The sequence below is a fragment of the Microtus pennsylvanicus genome, chromosome 7 (genome assembly GCF_037038515.1).
Source record: "Microtus pennsylvanicus isolate mMicPen1 chromosome 7, mMicPen1.hap1, whole genome shotgun sequence".
Taxonomy (NCBI): Eukaryota; Metazoa; Chordata; class Mammalia; order Rodentia; family Cricetidae; genus Microtus; species Microtus pennsylvanicus.
In genome coordinates, this window is record NC_134585.1 from 61498098 (window position 1) to 61514959 (window position 16862).

A 16862-nucleotide genomic window follows, 5' to 3' on the forward strand; every position below is an offset into this window, starting at 1 on the left:
TGTTCCTAGAGCATAGTGAAGACAGTGTGTTCCTACAGCAGAGTAAAAAAAGTGGGTTCCTAGAGCAGAGTGAAGACAGTGTGTTCCTAATGCAGAGTGAAGACAATGTGTTCCTAACGCACAGTTGCATTGTATGTGCATGGAGGAAAGTGAAGACAGTGTGTTCCTAGAGCAGAGTTGCGGTGTCGTGCATGGAGCAGAGTGAAAACAGTGTTTTACTAACTCAGAGTGAAGACAGTGTGTTCCTAATGCAAAATGAAGACAGTGTTTTTCTAATGCAGAGTGAAGATAGTGTGTTCCTAATGTAGAGTGAAAAGAGTGTGTTCCTAGATCAGAGTGAAGACAGTGTGTTTCTAATGTAGAGTCAAGACAGTATGTTCCTAGAGCAGAGGGAAGACAATGTGATCCTAATGCAGAGTCAAGACAGTGTGATCCTAGAGCAGAGAAAGACAGTGTGTTCCTAGAGGAGAGTGAAGACAGTGTGTTCCTAGAGCAGACTGAGACAGTTTGTTCCTATTGCAGAGTGAAGACGGTGTGTTCCTAATGCAGAGTGAAGACAGTATGTTCCTAGAGGAGAGTGAAGACAGTGTGTTCTAGCGCAGAGGGAAGACAGTGTGATCCTATTGCAGAGTTGCAGTATGTGCATGGAGCAGAGTTAAGACAGTGTGTTTCTAGAGCAGAGTGACGACAGTGTGTTCCTAGAGCAGAGTGAAGACAGTGTGTTTCTAAAGCAGAGTGAAGACAGTGTGTTCCTAATGCAGAGTGAAGACATTGTGATCCTAATGCAGAGTGAAGACAGTATGTTCCACGAGCAGAGTGAAGACAGTGTGTTCCTAGAGCAGAGTGAAGACAGTGTGTTCCTAGAGCAGAGTGAAGACAGTGTGTTCCTATTGCAGAGTGAAGACAGTGTGTTCCTAATGCAGAGTGAAGACAGTATGTTCCAAGAGCAGAGTGAAGACAGTTTGTTCCTACAGCAGAGTGAAAACAGTGTGTTCCTAGAACAGAGTGAAAACAGTGTGTTCCTATAGCAGCGTGAAGACAGTGTGTTCCTAGAGCAGAGTGAAGACAGTGTGTTCCTAGAGCAGAGTGATGACAGTGTGTTCCTAGAGCAGAGTTAAGACAGTGTGTTCCAAATGCAGATTTGCAGTGTATGTGCATAGAGCAGAGTGAAGACAGTGTGATCCTAATGCAGAGTGAAGACAGTGTGTTCCTAGAGCAGAGTGAAAACAGTGTGTTCCTAGAGCAGAGTGAAGACAGTGTGTTCCTAGAGCAGAGTGAAGACAGTGTGTTCCTATTGCAGAGTGAAGACAGTGTGTTCCTAATGCAGAGTGAAGACAGTATGTTCCAAGAGCAGAGTGAAGACAGTGTGTTCCTAACGCAGAGTTGGGGTGTATGTGCATGGAGCAGTGTGAAGACAGTGTGATCCTAATCCAGAGTGAAGACAGTGTGTTCCTAGAGCAGAGTGAAAACAGTGTGTTCCTATTACAGAGTGAAGACAGTGTGTTCTTAACTTAGAGTGAAGACAGTATGTTCCTGGAGCAGGGTGAACACAGAGTGTTCCTAGAGCAGAGTGAAGACAGTGTGTTCCTAAGCAGAGTGAAGACAGTGTGTTCCTAGAGCAGAGTGAAGACAGTGTGTTCCTAGAGCAGAGTGAAGACAGTGTGTTCCTAACGCAGAGTGAAGACAGTGTGTTCGTATCGCAGAGTTGCAGTGTATGTGCATGGAGCAGAGTGAAGACAGTTTCTTCCTAGAGCAGAGTGAAGACAGTATGTTCCTAGAGCAGAGTGAAGACGGTGTGTTCCTAAGCAGAGAGAAGACAGTGTGTTTCTAGAGTAGAGTGAAGACAGTGTGTTTCTAATGTAGAGTTGCGATGTATGTGCATGGAGCAGAGTGAAGACAGTGTGATCCTAATGCAGAATGAAGACACTGTGTTCCTAGAGCAGAGTGAACAGTGTGTTTCTAGAGCAGAGTTGCGGTGTTGTGCATGGAGCATAGTAAAGACAGTGTGTTCCTAATGCAGAGTGAAGACATTGTGTTCCTAGAGCAGAGTGAAGACAGTATGTTCCTAGAGCAGAGTGAAAACAGTGTGTTCCTAACGCAAAGTGAAGACAGTGTGTTCCTAATGAAGAGTGAAGACAGTGTGTTCTTAATGTAGAGTGAAAAGAGTGTGTTCCTAGAGCATAGTGAAGACAGTGTGTTCCTACAGCAGAGTAAAAAAAGTGGGTTCCTAGAGCAGAGTGAAGACAGTGTGTTCCTAATGCAGAGTGAAGACATTGTGTTCCTAACTCAGAGTTGCAGTGTATGTGCATGGAGCAAAGTGAAGACAGTGTGTTCCTAGAGCAGAGTTGCGGTGTCGTGCATGGAGGAGAGTGAAAACAGTGTTTTACTAACTTAGAGTGAATATAGTGTGTTCCTAACGCAAAATGAAGACAGTGTTTTCCTAATGCAGAGTGAAGATAGTGTGTTCCTAATGTAGAGTGAAAAGAGTGTGTTCCTAGAGCAGAGTGAAGACTGTGTGTTTCTAATGTAGAGTCAAGACAGTATGTTCCTAGAGCAGAGGGAAGACAGTGTGATCCTAATGCAGAGTGAAGACAGTGTGTTCCTAGAGCAGAGAAAGGCAGTGTGTTCCTAGAGGAGAGTGAAGACAGTGTGTTCCTAGAGCAGACTGAAGACAGTTTGTTCCTATTGCAGAGTAAAGACAGTGTCTTCCTAGAGCAGAGTGAAGACAGTGTGTTTCTAGAGCAGAGTGAAGAAAGTATGTTCCTAACGCTGAGTGAAGACAGTGTGTCCTAAAACAGAGTTGCGGTGTATGTGCAATGAGCAGAGTGTAGACAGTGTGTTGCTAAGGCAGAGTGAAGACAGTATGTTCCTAACGCAGAGTGAATACAGTATGTTCCAAAACCAGAGTTGCTGTGTATGTGCATGGAGCAGAGTGAAAACAGTGTGTTCCTAGAGCAGAGTGAAAACAATGTGTTCCTAGAGCAGAGTGAAGACAGTGTGTTCCTAAGGCAGAGTTGGGGTGTAAGTGCATGGAGCAGTGTGAAGACAGTGTGATCCTAATCCAGAGTGAAGACAGTGTGTTCCTAGAGCAGAGTGAAAACAGTGTGTTCCTATTACAGAGTGAAGACAGTGTGTTCCTAACATAGATTGAAGACAGTATGTTCCTGGAGCAGGGAGAACACAGAGTGTTCCTAGAGCAGAGTGAAGACAGTGTGTTCCTAGAGCAGAGTGAAAACAGTATGTTCCTATTGCAGAGTGAAGACAGTATGTTCCTGGAGCAGAGTGAAGACAGAGTGTTCCTAGAGAAGAGTGAAGACAGTGTGTTCCTAGAGCAGAGTAGCAGTGTATGTGCATGGAGCATAGTAAAGACAGTGTGTTCCTAACGCAGAGTGAAGACAGTGTGTTCCTAGAGCAGAGTGAAGACAGTTTGTTCCTACAGCAGATTGAAAACAGTGTGTTCCTAACGCAAAGTGAAGACAGTGCGTTCCTAAAGCAGAGTGAAGACATTGTGTTCCTAATGCAGAGTGAAGACATTGCGATCCTAATACAGAGTGAAGACAGTGTGTTCCTAGAGCAGAGTGAAAACAGTGTGTTAGTAACGCAAAGTGAAGACAGTGTGTTCCTAATGCAGAGTGAAGACATTGTGTTCTTAATGTTGAGTGAAAAGAGTGTGTTCCTAGAGCAGAGTTAAGACAGTGTGTTCCTAATGCAGAGTTGCGGTGTATGTGCATGGAGCAGAGTGAAGACAGTGTGATCCTAATGCAGAGTGAAGACAGTGTGTTCCTAGAGCAGAGTGAAAACAGTGTGTTCCTAGAGCAGAGTGAAGACAGTGTGTTCCTAATGCAGAGTGAAGACAGTGTGTTCCTACAGCAGAGTGAAGACAGTGTGTTCCTAGAACAGAGTTGCGGTGTATGTGCATGGAGCATAGTAAACACAGTGTGTTTCTAACGCAGAGTGAAGACATTGTGTTCCTAGAGCAGAGTGAAGACAGTGTGTTCCTACAGCAGATTGAAAACAGTGTGTTCCTAACGCAAAGTGAAGACAGTGCGTTCCTAAAGCAGAGTCAAGACATTGTGTTCCTAATGCAGAGTGAAGACAGTGTGTTCCTAATGCAGAGTGAAGACAGTGTGTTCCTAATGCAGAGTGAAGACATTGTGATCCTAATGCAGAGTGAAGACAGTGTGTTCCTAGAGCAGAGTGAAAACAGTGTGTTCCTAACGCAGAGTGAAGACAGTGTGTTCCTAGAGCATAGTGAAGAAAGTGTGTTCCTACAGCAGAGTAAAAAAAGTGGGTTCCTAGAGCAGAGTGAAGACAGTGTGTTCCTAATGCAGAGTGAAGACATTGTGTTCCTAACGCACAGTTGCATTGTATGTGCATGGAGGAAAGTGAAGACAGTGTGTTCCTAGAGCAGAGTTGCGGTGTCGTGCATGGAGCAGAGTGAAAACAGTGTTTTACTAACTCAGAGTGAAGACAGTGTGTTCCTAATGCAAAATGAAGACAGTGTTTTTCTAATGCAGAGTGAAGATAGTGTGTTCCTAATGTAGAGTGAAAAGAGTGTGTTCCTAGAGCAGAGTGAAGACAGTGTGTTTCTAATGTAGAGTCAAGACAGTATGTTCCTAGAGCAGAGGGAAGACAATGTGATCCTAATGCAGAGTCAAGACAGTGTGATCCTAGAGCAGAGAAAGACAGTGTGTTCCTAGAGGAGAGTGAAGACAGTGTGTTCCTAGAGCAGACTGAGACAGTTTGTTCCTATTGCAGAGTGAAGACGGTGTGTTCCTAATGCAGAGTGAAGACAGTATGTTCCTAGAGGAGAGTGAAGACAGTGTGTTCTAGCGCAGAGGGAAGACAGTGTGATCCTATTGCAGAGTTGCAGTATGTGCATGGAGCAGAGTTAAGACAGTGTGTTTCTAGAGCAGAGTGACGACAGTGTGTTCCTAGAGCAGAGTGAAGACAGTGTGTTCCTAAAGCAGAGTGAAGACAGTGTGTTCCTAATGCAGAGTGAAGACATTGTGATCCTAATGCAGAGTGAAGACAGTATGTTCCACGAGCAGAGTGAAGACAGTGTGTTCCTAGAGCAGAGTGAAGACAGTGTGTTCCTAGAGCAGAGTGAAGACAGTGTGTTCCTATTGCAGAGTGAAGACAGTGTGTTCCTAATGCAGAGTGAAGACAGTATGTTCCAAGAGCAGAGTGAAGACAGTTTGTTCCTACAGCAGAGTGAAAACAGTGTGTTCCTAGAACAGAGTGAAAACAGTGTGTTCCTATAGCAGCGTGAAGACAGTGTGTTCCTAGAGCAGAGTGAAGACAGTGTGTTCCTAGAGCAGAGTGATGACAGTGTGTTCCTAGAGCAGAGTTAAGACAGTGTGTTCCAAATGCAGATTTGCAGTGTATGTGCATGGAGCAGAGTGAAGACAGTGTGATCCTAATGCAGAGTGAAGACAGTGTGTTCCTAGAGCAGAGTGAAAACAGTGTGTTCCTAGAGCAGAGTGAAGACAGTGTGTTCCTAGAGCAGAGTGAAGACAGTGTGTTCCTATTGCAGAGTGAAGACAGTGTGTTCCTAATGCAGATTGAAGACAGTATGTTCCAAGAGCAGAGTGAAGACAGTGTGTTCCTGAGCAGAGTGAAGACAGTGTGTTCCTAGATCAGAGTGAAGACAGCGTGTTCCTAGAGCAGAGTGAAGACAGTGTGTTCCTAATGCAGAGTGAAGACAGTGTGTTCCTAGAGCAGAGTGAAGACAGTCTGTTCCTAGAAGAGAGTGAAAACAGTGTATTCCTAAGGCAGGGTGAAGACAGCGTGATCCTAATGAAGAGTGAAGACAGTGTGTTTCTAATGCAGAGTGAAGACTGTGTGTTCCTAAAGCAGAGTTGCGGTGTATGTGCATGGAGCAGAGTGAAGAGAGTGTGATCCTAATGCAGAGTGAAGACAGTGTGTTCCTAGAGCAGAGTGAAAACAGTGTGTTCCTAGAGCAGAGTGAAGTCAGTGTGTTCCTAGAGCAGAGTGAAGACAGTATGTTCATAGAGTAGAGTGAAGACAGTGTGTTCCTAGAGGAGAGTCAAGACAGTGTGTTCCTAGAGCAGACTGAAGACAGTTTGTTCCTATTGCAGAGTGAAGACAGTGTGTTCCTAATGCAGAGTGAAGACAGTATGTTCCTAGAGCAGAGTGAAGACAGTATGTTCATAGAGCAGAGTGAAGACAGTGTGTTCCTAGAGGAGAGTCAAGACAGTGTGTTCCTAGAGCAGACTGAAGACAGTTTGTTCCTATTGCAGAGTGAAGTCAGTGTGTTCCTAGAGCAGAGTGAAGATAGTGTGTTCCTAGAGCAGAGTGAAGACAGTGTGTTCTAGGGCAGAGGGAAGACAGTGTGTTCCTATCGCAGAGTTGCAGTATGTGCATGGAGCAGAGTTAAGACAGTGTGTTTCTAGAGCAGAGTGACGACAGTGTGTTCCTAGAGCAGAGTGAAGACAGTGTGTTCCTAAAGCAGAGTGAAGACAGTGTGTTCCTAATGCAGAGTGAAGACATTGTGATCCTAATGCAGAGTGAAGACAGTGTGTTCCTAGAGCAGAGTGAAAACAGTGTGTTCCTAATGCTGAGTGAATACAGTGTGTTCCTAACCCAGAGTTGTCTTGTATGTGCATGGAGTAGAGTGAAGACAGTGTGATCCTAATGAAGAGTGAAGACAGTGTGTTTCTAGAGCAGAGTGAAGAAAGTATGTTCCTAACGCTGAGTGAAGACAGTGTGTCCTAAAACAGAGTTGCGGTGTATGTGCAATGAGCATAGTGTAGACAGTGGGTTGCTAACGCAGAGTGAAGACATTATGTTCCTAACGCAGAGTGAATACAGTGTGTTCCAAACGCAGAGTTGCTGTGTATGTGCATGGAGCAGAATGAAAACAGTGTGTTCCTAGAGAAGAGTGAAAACAATGTGTTCCTAGAGCAGAGTGAAGACAGTGTGTTCCTAACGAAGAGTTGGGGTGTATGTGCATGGAGCAGTGTGAAGACAGTGTGATCCTAATCCAGAGTGAAGACAGTGTGTTCCTAGAGCAGAGTGAAGACAGTGTGTTCTTAACTTAGAGTGAAGACAGTATGTTCCTGGAGCAGGGTGAACACAGAGTTTTCCTAGAGCAGAGTGAAGACAGTGTGTTCCTAAGCAGAGTGAAAACAGTGTGTTCCTAGAGCAGAGTGAAGACAGTGTGTTCCTAACGCAGAGTGAAGACAGTGTGTTCGTATCGCAGAGTTGCAGTGTATCTGCATGGAGCAGAGTGAAGACAGTTTGTTCCTAGAGCAGAGTGAAGACAGTATGTTCCTAGAGCAGAGTGAAGACGGTGTGTTCCTAAGCAGAGAGAAGACAGTGTGCTCCTAGAGAAGAGTGAAGACAGTGTGTTTATAATGTAGAGTTGCGATGTATGTGCATGGAGCAGAGTGAAGACAGTGTGATCTTAATGCAGAAAGAAGACACTGTGTTCCTAGAGCAGAGTGAAGACACTGTGTTCCTAGAGCAGAGTTGCGGAGTATGTGCATGGAGCATAGTAAAGACAGTGTGTTCCTAACGCAGAGTGAAGACAGTGTGTTCCTAGAGCAGAGTGAAGACAGTGTGTTCCTACAGCAGATTGAAAACAGTGTGTTCCTAACGCAAAGTGAAGACAGAGCGTTCCTAAAGCAGAGTGAAGACATTGTGTTCCTAATGCAGAGTGAAGACAGTGTGTTCCTAATGCAGAGTGAAGACAGTGTGTTCCTAATGCAGAGTGAAGACATTGTGATCCTTATGCAGAGTGAAGACAGTGTGTTCCTAGAGCAGAGTGAAAACAGTGTGTTCCTAACGCAGAGTGAAGACAGTGTGTTCCTAGAGCATAGTGAAGACAGTGTGTTCCTACAGCAGAGTAAAAAAAGTGGGTTCCTAGAGCAGAGTGAAGACAGTGTGTTCCTAATGCCGAGTGAAGACATTGTGTTCCTAACGCAGAGTTGCAGTGTATGTGCATGGAGCAAAGTGAAGACAGTATGTTCCTAGAGCAGAGGGAAGACAGTGTGATCCTAATGCAGAGTGAAGACAGTGTGATCCTAGAGCAGAGAAAGACAGTGTGTTTCTAGAGGAGAGTGAAGACAGTGTGTTCCTAGAGCAGACTGAAGACAGTTTGTTCCTATTGCAGAGTGAAGAAGGTGTGTTCCTAATGCAGAGTGAAGACAGTATGTTCCTAGAGCAGAGTGAAGACAGTGTGTTCTAGTGCAGAGGGAAGACAGTGTGTTCCTATCGCAGAGTTGCAGTATGTGCACGGAGCAGAGTTAAGACAGTGTGTTTCTAGAGCAGAGTGACGACAGTGTGTTCCTAGAGCAGAGTGAAGACAGTGTGTTCCTAAAGCAGAGTGAAGACAGTGTGTTCCTAATGCAGAGTGAAGACATTGTGATCCTAATGCAGAGTGAAGACAGTGTGTTCCTAGAGCAGAGTGAAAACAGTGTTCCTAATGCTGAGTGAAGACTGTGTGTTCCTAAGGCAGAGTTGTCTTGTATGTGCATGAAGTAGAGTGAAGACAGTGTGATCCTAATGCAGAGTGAAGACAGTGTGTTTCTAGAGCAGGGTGAAGAAAGTATGTACCTAACGCTGAGTGAAGACAGTGTGTCCTAACACAGAGTTGCGGTGTATGTGCAATGAGCAGAGTGTAGACAGTGTGTTGCTAACGCAGAGTGAAGACAGTATGTTCCTAACGCAGAGTGAATACAGTGTGTTCCAAACGCAGAGTTGCTGTGTATGTGCATGGAGCAGAGTCAAAACAGTGTGTTCCTTGAGCAGAGTGAAAACAATGTGTTCCTAGAGCAGAGTGAAGACAGTGTGTTCCTAACGCAGAGTTGGGGTGTATGTGCATGGAGCAGTGTGAAGACAGTGTGATCCTAATCCAGAGTGAAGACAGTGTGTTCCTAGAGCAGAGTGAAAACAGTGTGTTCCTATTACAGAGTGAAGACAGTGTGTTCTTAACTTAGAGTGAAGACAGTATGTTCCTGGAGCAGGGTGAACACAGAGTGTTCCTAGAGCAGAGTGAAGACAGTGTGTTCCTAAGCAGAGTGAAGACAGTGTGTTCCTAGAGCAGAGTGAAGACAGTGTGTTCCTAGAGCAGAGTGAAGACAGTGTGTTCCTAACGCAGAGTGAAGACAGTGTGTTCGTATCGCAGAGTTGCAGTGTATGTGCATGGAGCAGAGTGAAGACAGTTTCTTCCTAGAGCAGAGTGAAGACAGTATGTTCCTAGAGCAGAGTGAAGACGGTGTGTTCCTAAGCAGAGAGAAGACAGTGTGTTCCTAGAGTAGAGTGAAGACAGTGTGTTTCTAATGTAGAGTTGCGATGTATGTGCATGGAGCAGAGTGAAGACAGTGTGATCCTAATGCAGAATGAAGACACTGTGTTCCTAGAGCAGAGTGAAGACAGTGTGTTCCTACAGCAGAGTTGCGGTGTATGTGCATGGAGCATAGTAAAGACAGTGTGTTCCTAACGCAGAGTGAAGACAGTGTGTTCTTAATGTAGAGTGAAAAGAGTGTGTTCCTAGAGCATAGTGAAGACAGTGTGTTCCTACAGCAGAGTAAAAAAAGTGGGTTCCTAGAGCAGAGTGAAGACAGTGTGTTCCTAATGCAGAGTGAAGACATTGTGTTCCTAACTCAGAGTTGCAGTGTATGTGCATGGAGCAAAGTGAAGACAGTGTGTTCCTAGAGCAGAGTTGCGGTGTCGTGCATGGAGCAGAGTGAAAACAGTGTTTTACTAACTTAGAGTGAAGACAGTGTGTTCCTAACGCAAAATGAAGACAGTGATTTCCTAATGCAGAGTGAAGATAGTGTGTTCCTAATGTAGAGTGAAAAGAGTGTGTTCCTAGAGCAGAGTGAAGACTGTGTGTTTCTAATGTAGAGTCAAGACAGTATGTTCCTAGAGCAGAGGGAAGGCAGTGTGATCCTAATGCAGAGTGAAGACAGTGTGTTCCTAGAGCAGAGAAAGGCAGTGTGTTCCTAGAGGAGAGTGAAGACAGTGTGTTCCTAGAGCAGACTGAAGACAGTTTGTTCCTATTGCAGAGTGAAGTCAGTGTGTTCCTAGAGCAGAGTGAAGATAGTGTGTTCCTAGAGCAGAGTGAAGACAGTGTGTTCTAGGGCAGAGGGAAGACAGTGTGTTCCTATCGCAGAGTTGCAGTATGTGCATGGAGCAGAGTTAAGACAGTGTGTTTCTAGAGCAGAGTGACGACAGTGTGTTCCTAGAGCAGAGTGAAGACAGTGTGTTCCTAAAGCAGAGTGAAGACAGTGTGTTCCTAATGCAGAGTGAAGACATTGTGATCCTAATGCAGAGTGAAGACAGTGTGTTCCTAGAGCAGAGTGAAAACAGTGTGTTCCTAATGCTGAGTGAATACAGTGTGTTCCTAACCCAGAGTTGTCTTGTATGTGCATGGAGTAGAGTGAAGACAGTGTGATCCTAATGAAGAGTGAAGACAGTGTGTTTCTAGAGCAGAGTGAAGAAAGTATGTTCCTAACGCTGAGTGAAGACAGTGTGTCCTAAAACAGAGTTGCGGTGTATGTGTAATGAGCATAGTGTAGACAGTGGGTTGCTAACGCAGAGTGAAGACATTATGTTCCTAACGCAGAGTGAATACAGTGTGTTCCAAACGCAGAGTTGCTGTGTATGTGCATGGAGCAGAATGAAAACAGTGTGTTCCTAGAGAAGAGTGAAAACAATGTGTTCCTAGAGCAGAGTGAAGACAGTGTGTTCCTAACGAAGAGTTGGGGTGTATGTGCATGGAGCAGTGTTAAGACAGTGTGATCCTAATCCAGAGTGAAGACAGTGTGTTCCTAGAGCAGAGTGAAGACAGTGTGTTCTTAACTTAGAGTGAAGACAGTATGTTCCTGGAGCAGGGTGAACACAGAGTTTTCCTAGAGCAGAGTGAAGACAGTGTGTTCCAAAGCAGAGTGAAAACAGTGTGTTCCTAGAGCAGAGTGAAGACAGTGTGTTCCTAGAGCAGAGTGAAGACAGTGTGTTCCTAACGCAGAGTGAAGACAGTGTGTTCGTATCGCAGAGTTGCAGTGTATCTGCATGGAGCAGAGTGAAGACAGTTTGTTCCTAGAGCAGAGTGAAGACAGTATGTTCCTAGAGCAGAGTGAAGACGGTGTGTTCCTAAGCAGAGAGAAGACAGTGTGCTCCTAGAGAAGAGTGAAGACAGTGTGTTTATAATGTAGAGTTGCGATGTATGTGCATGGAGCAGAGTGAAGACAGTGTGATCTTAATGCAGAAAGAAGACACTGTGTTCCTAGAGCAGAGTGAAGACAGTGTGTTCCTAGAGCAGAGTTGCGGAGTATGTGCATGGAGCATAGTAAAGACAGTGTGTTCCTAACGCAGAGTGAAGACAGTGTGTTCCTAGAGCAGAGTGAAGACAGTGTGTTCCTACAGCAGATTGAAAACAGTGTGTTCCTAACGCAAAGTGAAGACAGTGCGTTCCTAAAGCAGAGTGAAGACATTGTGTTCCTAATGCAGAGTGAAGACAGTGTGTTCCTAATGCAGAGTGAAGACAGTGTGTTCCTAATGCAGAGTGAAGACATTGTGATCCTTATGCAGAGTGAAGACAGTGTGTTCCTAGAGCAGAGTGAAAACAGTGTGTTCCTAACGCAGAGTGAAGACAGTGTGTTCCTAGAGCATAGTGAAGACAGTGTGTTCCTACAGCAGAGTAAAAAAAGTGGGTTCCTAGAGCAGAGTGAAGACAGTGTGTTCCTAATGCCGAGTGAAGACATTGTGTTCCTAACGCAGAGTTGCAGTGTATGTGCATGGAGCAAAGTGAAGACAGTATGTTCCTAGAGCAGAGGGAAGACAGTGTGATCTTAATGCAGAGTGAAGACAGTGTGATCCTAGAGCAGAGAAAGACAGTGTGTTTCTAGAGGAGAGTGAAGACAGTGTGTTCCTAGAGCAGACTGAAGACAGTTTGTTCCTATTGCAGAGTGAAGAAGGTGTGTTCCTAATGCAGAGTGAAGACAGTATGTTCCTAGAGCAGTGTGAAGACAGTGTGTTCTAGTGCAGAGGGAAGACAGTGTGTTCCTATCGCAGAGTTGCAGTATGTGCACGGAGCAGAGTTAAGACAGTGTGTTTCTAGAGCAGAGTGACGACAGTGTGTTCCTAGAGCAGAGTGAAGACAGTGTGTTCCTAAAGCAGAGTGAAGACAGTGTGTTCCTAATGCAGAGTGAAGACATTGTGATCCTAATGCAGAGTGAAGACAGTGTGTTCCTAGAGCAGAGTGAAAACAGTGTTCCTAATGCTGAGTGAAGACAGTGTGTTCCTAAGGCAGAGTTGTCTTGTATGTGCATGAAGTAGAGTGAAGACAGTGTGATCCTAATGCAGAGTGAAGACAGTGTGTTTCTAGAGCAGGGTGAAGAAAGTATGTACCTAACGCTGAGTGAAGACAGTGTGTCCTAACACAGAGTTGCGGTGTATGTGCAATGAGCAGAGTGTAGACAGTGTGTTGCTAACGCAGAGTGAAGACAGTATGTTCCTAACGCAGAGTGAATACAGGGTGTTCCAAACGCAGAGTTGCTGTGTATGTGCATGGAGCAGAGTGAAAACAGTGTGTTCCTTGAGCAGAGTGAAAACAATGTATTCCTAGAGCAGAGTGAAGACAGTGTGTTCCTAACGCAGAGTTGGGGTGTATGTGCATGGAGCAGTGTGAAGACAGTGTGATCCTAATCCAGAGTGAAGACAGTGTGTTCCTAGAGCAGAGTGAAAACAGTGTGTTCCTATTACAGAGTGAAGACAGTGTGTTCTTAACTTAGAGTGAAGACAGTATGTTCCTGGAGCAGGGTGAACACAGAGTGTTCCTAGAGCAGAGTGAAGACAGTGTGTTCCTAAGCAGAGTGAAGACAGTGTGTTCCTAGAGCAGAGTGAAGACAGTGTGTTCCTAGAGCAGAGTGAAGACAGTGTGTTCCTAACGCAGAGTGAAGACAGTGTGTTCGTATCGCAGAGTTGCAGTGTATGTGCATGGAGCAGAGTGAAGACAGTTTCTTCCTTGAGCAGAGTGAAGACAGTATGTTCCTAGAGCAGAGTGAAGACGGTGTGTTCCTAAGCAGAGAGAAGACAGTGTGTTCCTAGAGTAGAGTGAAGACAGTGTGTTTCTAATGTAGAGTTGCGATGTATGTGCATGGAGCAGAGTGAAGACAGTGTGTTCTTAACTTAGAGTGAAGACAGTATGTTCCTGGAGCAGGGTGAACAGAGAGTGTTCCTAGAGCAGAGTGAAGACAGTGTGTTCCTAAGCAGAGTGAAGACAGTGTGTTCCTAGAGCAGAGTGAAAACAGTATGTTCCTATTGCAGAGTGAAGACAGTATGTTCCTGGAGCAGAGTGAAGACAGAGTGTTCCTAGAGAAGAGTGAAGACAGTGTGTTCCTAGAGCAGAGTAGCGGTGTATGTGCATGGAGCATAGTAAAGACAGTGTGTTCCTAACGCAGAGTGAAGACAGTGTGTTCCTAGAGCAGAGTGAAGACAGTGTGTTCCTACAGCAGATTGAAAACAGTGTGTTCCTAACGCAAAGTGAAGACAGTGCGTTCCTAAAGCAGAGTGAAGACATTGTGTTCCTAATGCAGAGTGAAGACATTGCGATCCTAATACTGAGTGAAGACAGTGTGTTCCTAGAGCAGAGTGAAAACAGTGTGTTAGTAACGCAAAGTGAAGACAGTGTGTTCCTAATGCAGAGTGAAGACATTGTGTTCTTAATGTTGAGTGAAAAGAGTGTGTTCCTAGAGCAGAGTTAAGACAGTGTGTTCCTAATGCAGAGTTGCGGTGTATGTGCATGGAGCAGAGTGAAGACAGTGTGATCCTAATGCAGAGTGAAGACAGTGTGTTCCTAGAGCAGAGTGAAAACAGTGTGTTCCTAGAGCAGAGTGAAGACAGTGTGTTCCTAGAGCAGAGTGAAGACAGTGTGTTCCTATTGCAGAGTGAAGACAGTGTGTTTCTAATGCAGAGTGAAGACAGTATGTTCCAAGAGCAGAGTGAAGACAGTGTGTTCCTGAGCAGAGTGAAGACAGTGTGTTCCTAGAGCAGAGTGAAGACAGCGTGTTCCTAGAGCAGATTGAAAACAGTGTGTTCCTAGAGCAGAGTGAAGACAGCGTGTTCCTAGAGCAGAGTGAAGACAGTGTGTTCCTAACGCAGAGTGAAGACAGTGTGTCCTAGAGCAGAGTGAAGACAGTCTGTTCCTAGAAGAGAGTGAAAACAGTGTATTCCTAAGGCAGGGTGAAGACAGCGTGATCCTAATGCAGAGTGAAGACAGTGTGTTTCTAATGCAGAGTGAAGACTGTGTGTTCCTAATGCAGAGTTGCGGTGTATGTGCATGGAGCAGAGTTAAGACAGTGTGTTTCTAGAGCAGAGTGACGACAGTGTGTTCCTAGAGCAGAGTGAAGACAGTGTGTTCCTAAAGCAGAGTGAAGACAGTGTGTTCCTAATGCAGAGTGAAGACATTGTGATCCTAATGCAGAGTGAAGACAGTGTGTTCCTAGAGCAGAGTGAAAACAGTGTGTTCCTAATGCTGAGTGAATACAGTGTGTTCCTAACCCAGAGTTGTCTTGTATGTGCATGGAGTAGAGTGAAGACAGTGTGATCCTAATGAAGAGTGAAGACAGTGTGTTTCTAGAGCAGAGTGAAGAAAGTATGTTCCTAACGCTGAGTGAAGACAGTGTGTCCTAAAACAGAGTTGCGGTGTATGTGCAATGAGCATAGTGTAGACAGTGGGTTGCTAACGCAGAGTGAAGACATTATGTTCCTAACGCAGAGTGAATACAGTGTGTTCCAAACGCAGAGTTGCTGTGTATGTGCATGGAGCAGAATGAAAACAGTGTGTTCCTAGAGAAGAGTGAAAACAATGTGTTCCTAGAGCAGAGTGAAGACAGTGTGTTCCTAACGAAGAGTTGGGGTGTATGTGCATGGAGCAGTGTGAAGACAGTGTGATCCTAATCCAGAGTGAAGACAGTGTGTTCCTAGAGCAGAGTGAAGACAGTGTGTTCTTAACTTAGAGTGAAGACAGTATGTTCCTGGAGCAGGGTGAACACAGAGTTTTCCTAGAGCAGAGTGAAGACAGTGTGTTCCTAAGCAGAGTGAAAACAGTGTGTTCCTAGAGCAGAGTGAAGACAGTGTGTTCCTAACGCAGAGTGAAGACAGTGTGTTCGTATCGCAGAGTTGCAGTGTATCTGCATGGAGCAGAGTGAAGACAGTTTGTTCCTAGAGCAGAGTGAAGACAGTATGTTCCTAGAGCAGAGTGAAGACGGTGTGTTCCTAAGCAGAGAGAAGACAGTGTGCTCCTAGAGAAGAGTGAAGACAGTGTGTTTATAATGTAGAGTTGCGATGTATGTGCATGGAGCAGAGTGAAGACAGTGTGATCTTAATGCAGAAAGAAGACACTGTGTTCCTAGAGCAGAGTGAAGACAGTGTGTTCCTAGAGCAGAGTTGCGGAGTATGTGCATGGAGCATAGTAAAGACAGTGTGTTCCTAACGCAGAGTGAAGACAGTGTGTTCCTAGAGCAGAGTGAAGACAGTGTGTTCCTACAGCAGATTGAAAACAGTGTGTTCCTAACGCAAAGTGAAGACAGTGCGTTCCTAAAGCAGAGTGAAGACATTGTGTTCCTAATGCAGAGTGAAGACAGTGTGTTCCTAATGCAGAGAGAAGACAGTGTGTTCCTAATGCAGAGTGAAGACATTGTGATCCTTATGCAGAGTGAAGACAGTGTGTTCCTAGAGCAGAGTGAAAACAGTGTGTTCCTAACGCAGAGTGAAGACAGTGTGTTCCTAGAGCATAGTGAAGACAGTGTGTTCCTACAGCAGAGTAAAAAAAGTGGGTTCCTAGAGCAGAGTGAAGACAGTGTGTTCCTAATGCCGAGTGAAGACATTGTGTTCCTAACGCAGAGTTGCAGTGTATGTGCATGGAGCAAAGTGAAGACAGTATGTTCCTAGAGCAGAGGGAAGACAGTGTGATCCTAATGCAGAGTGAAGACAGTGTGATCCTAGAGCAGAGAAAGACAGTGTGTTTCTAGAGGAGAGTGAAGACAGTGTGTTCCTAGAGCAGACTGAAGACAGTTTGTTCCTATTGCAGAGTGAAGAAGGTGTGTTCCTAATGCAGAGTGAAGACAGTATGTTCCTAGAGCAGAGTGAAGACAGTGTGTTCTAGTGCAGAGGGAAGACAGTGTGTTCCTATCGCAGAGTTGCAGTATGTGCACGGAGCAGAGTTAAGACAGTGTGTTTCTAGAGCAGAGTGACGACAGTGTGTTCCTAGAGCAGAGTGAAGACAGTGTGTTCCTAAAGCAGAGTGAAGACAGTGTGTTCCTAATGCAGAGTGAAGACATTGTGATCCTAATGCAGAGTGAAGACAGTGTGTTCCTAGAGCAGAGTGAAAACAGTGTTCCTAATGCTGAGTGAAGACAGTGTGTTCCTAAGGCAGAGTTGTCTTGTATGTGCATGAAGTAGAGTGAAGACAGTGTGATCCTAATGCAGAGTGAAGACAGTGTGTTTCTAGAGCAGGGTGAAGAAAGTATGTACCTAACGCTGAGTGAAGACAGTGTGTCCTAACACAGAGTTGCGGTGTATGTGCAATGAGCAGAGTGTAGACAGTGTGTTGCTAACGCAGAGTGAAGACAGTATGTTCCTAACGCAGAGTGAATACAGTGTGTTCCAAACGCAGAGTTGCTGTGTATGTGCATGGAGCAGAGTGAAAACAGTGTGTTCCTTGAGCAGAGTGAAAACAATGTGTTCCTAGAGCAGAGTGAAGACAGTGTGTTCCTAACGCAGAGTTGGGGTGTATGTGCATGGAGCAGTGTGAAGACAGTGTGATCCTAATCCAGAGTGAAGACAGTGTGTTCCTAGAGCAGAGTGAAAACAGTGTGTTCCTATTACAGAGT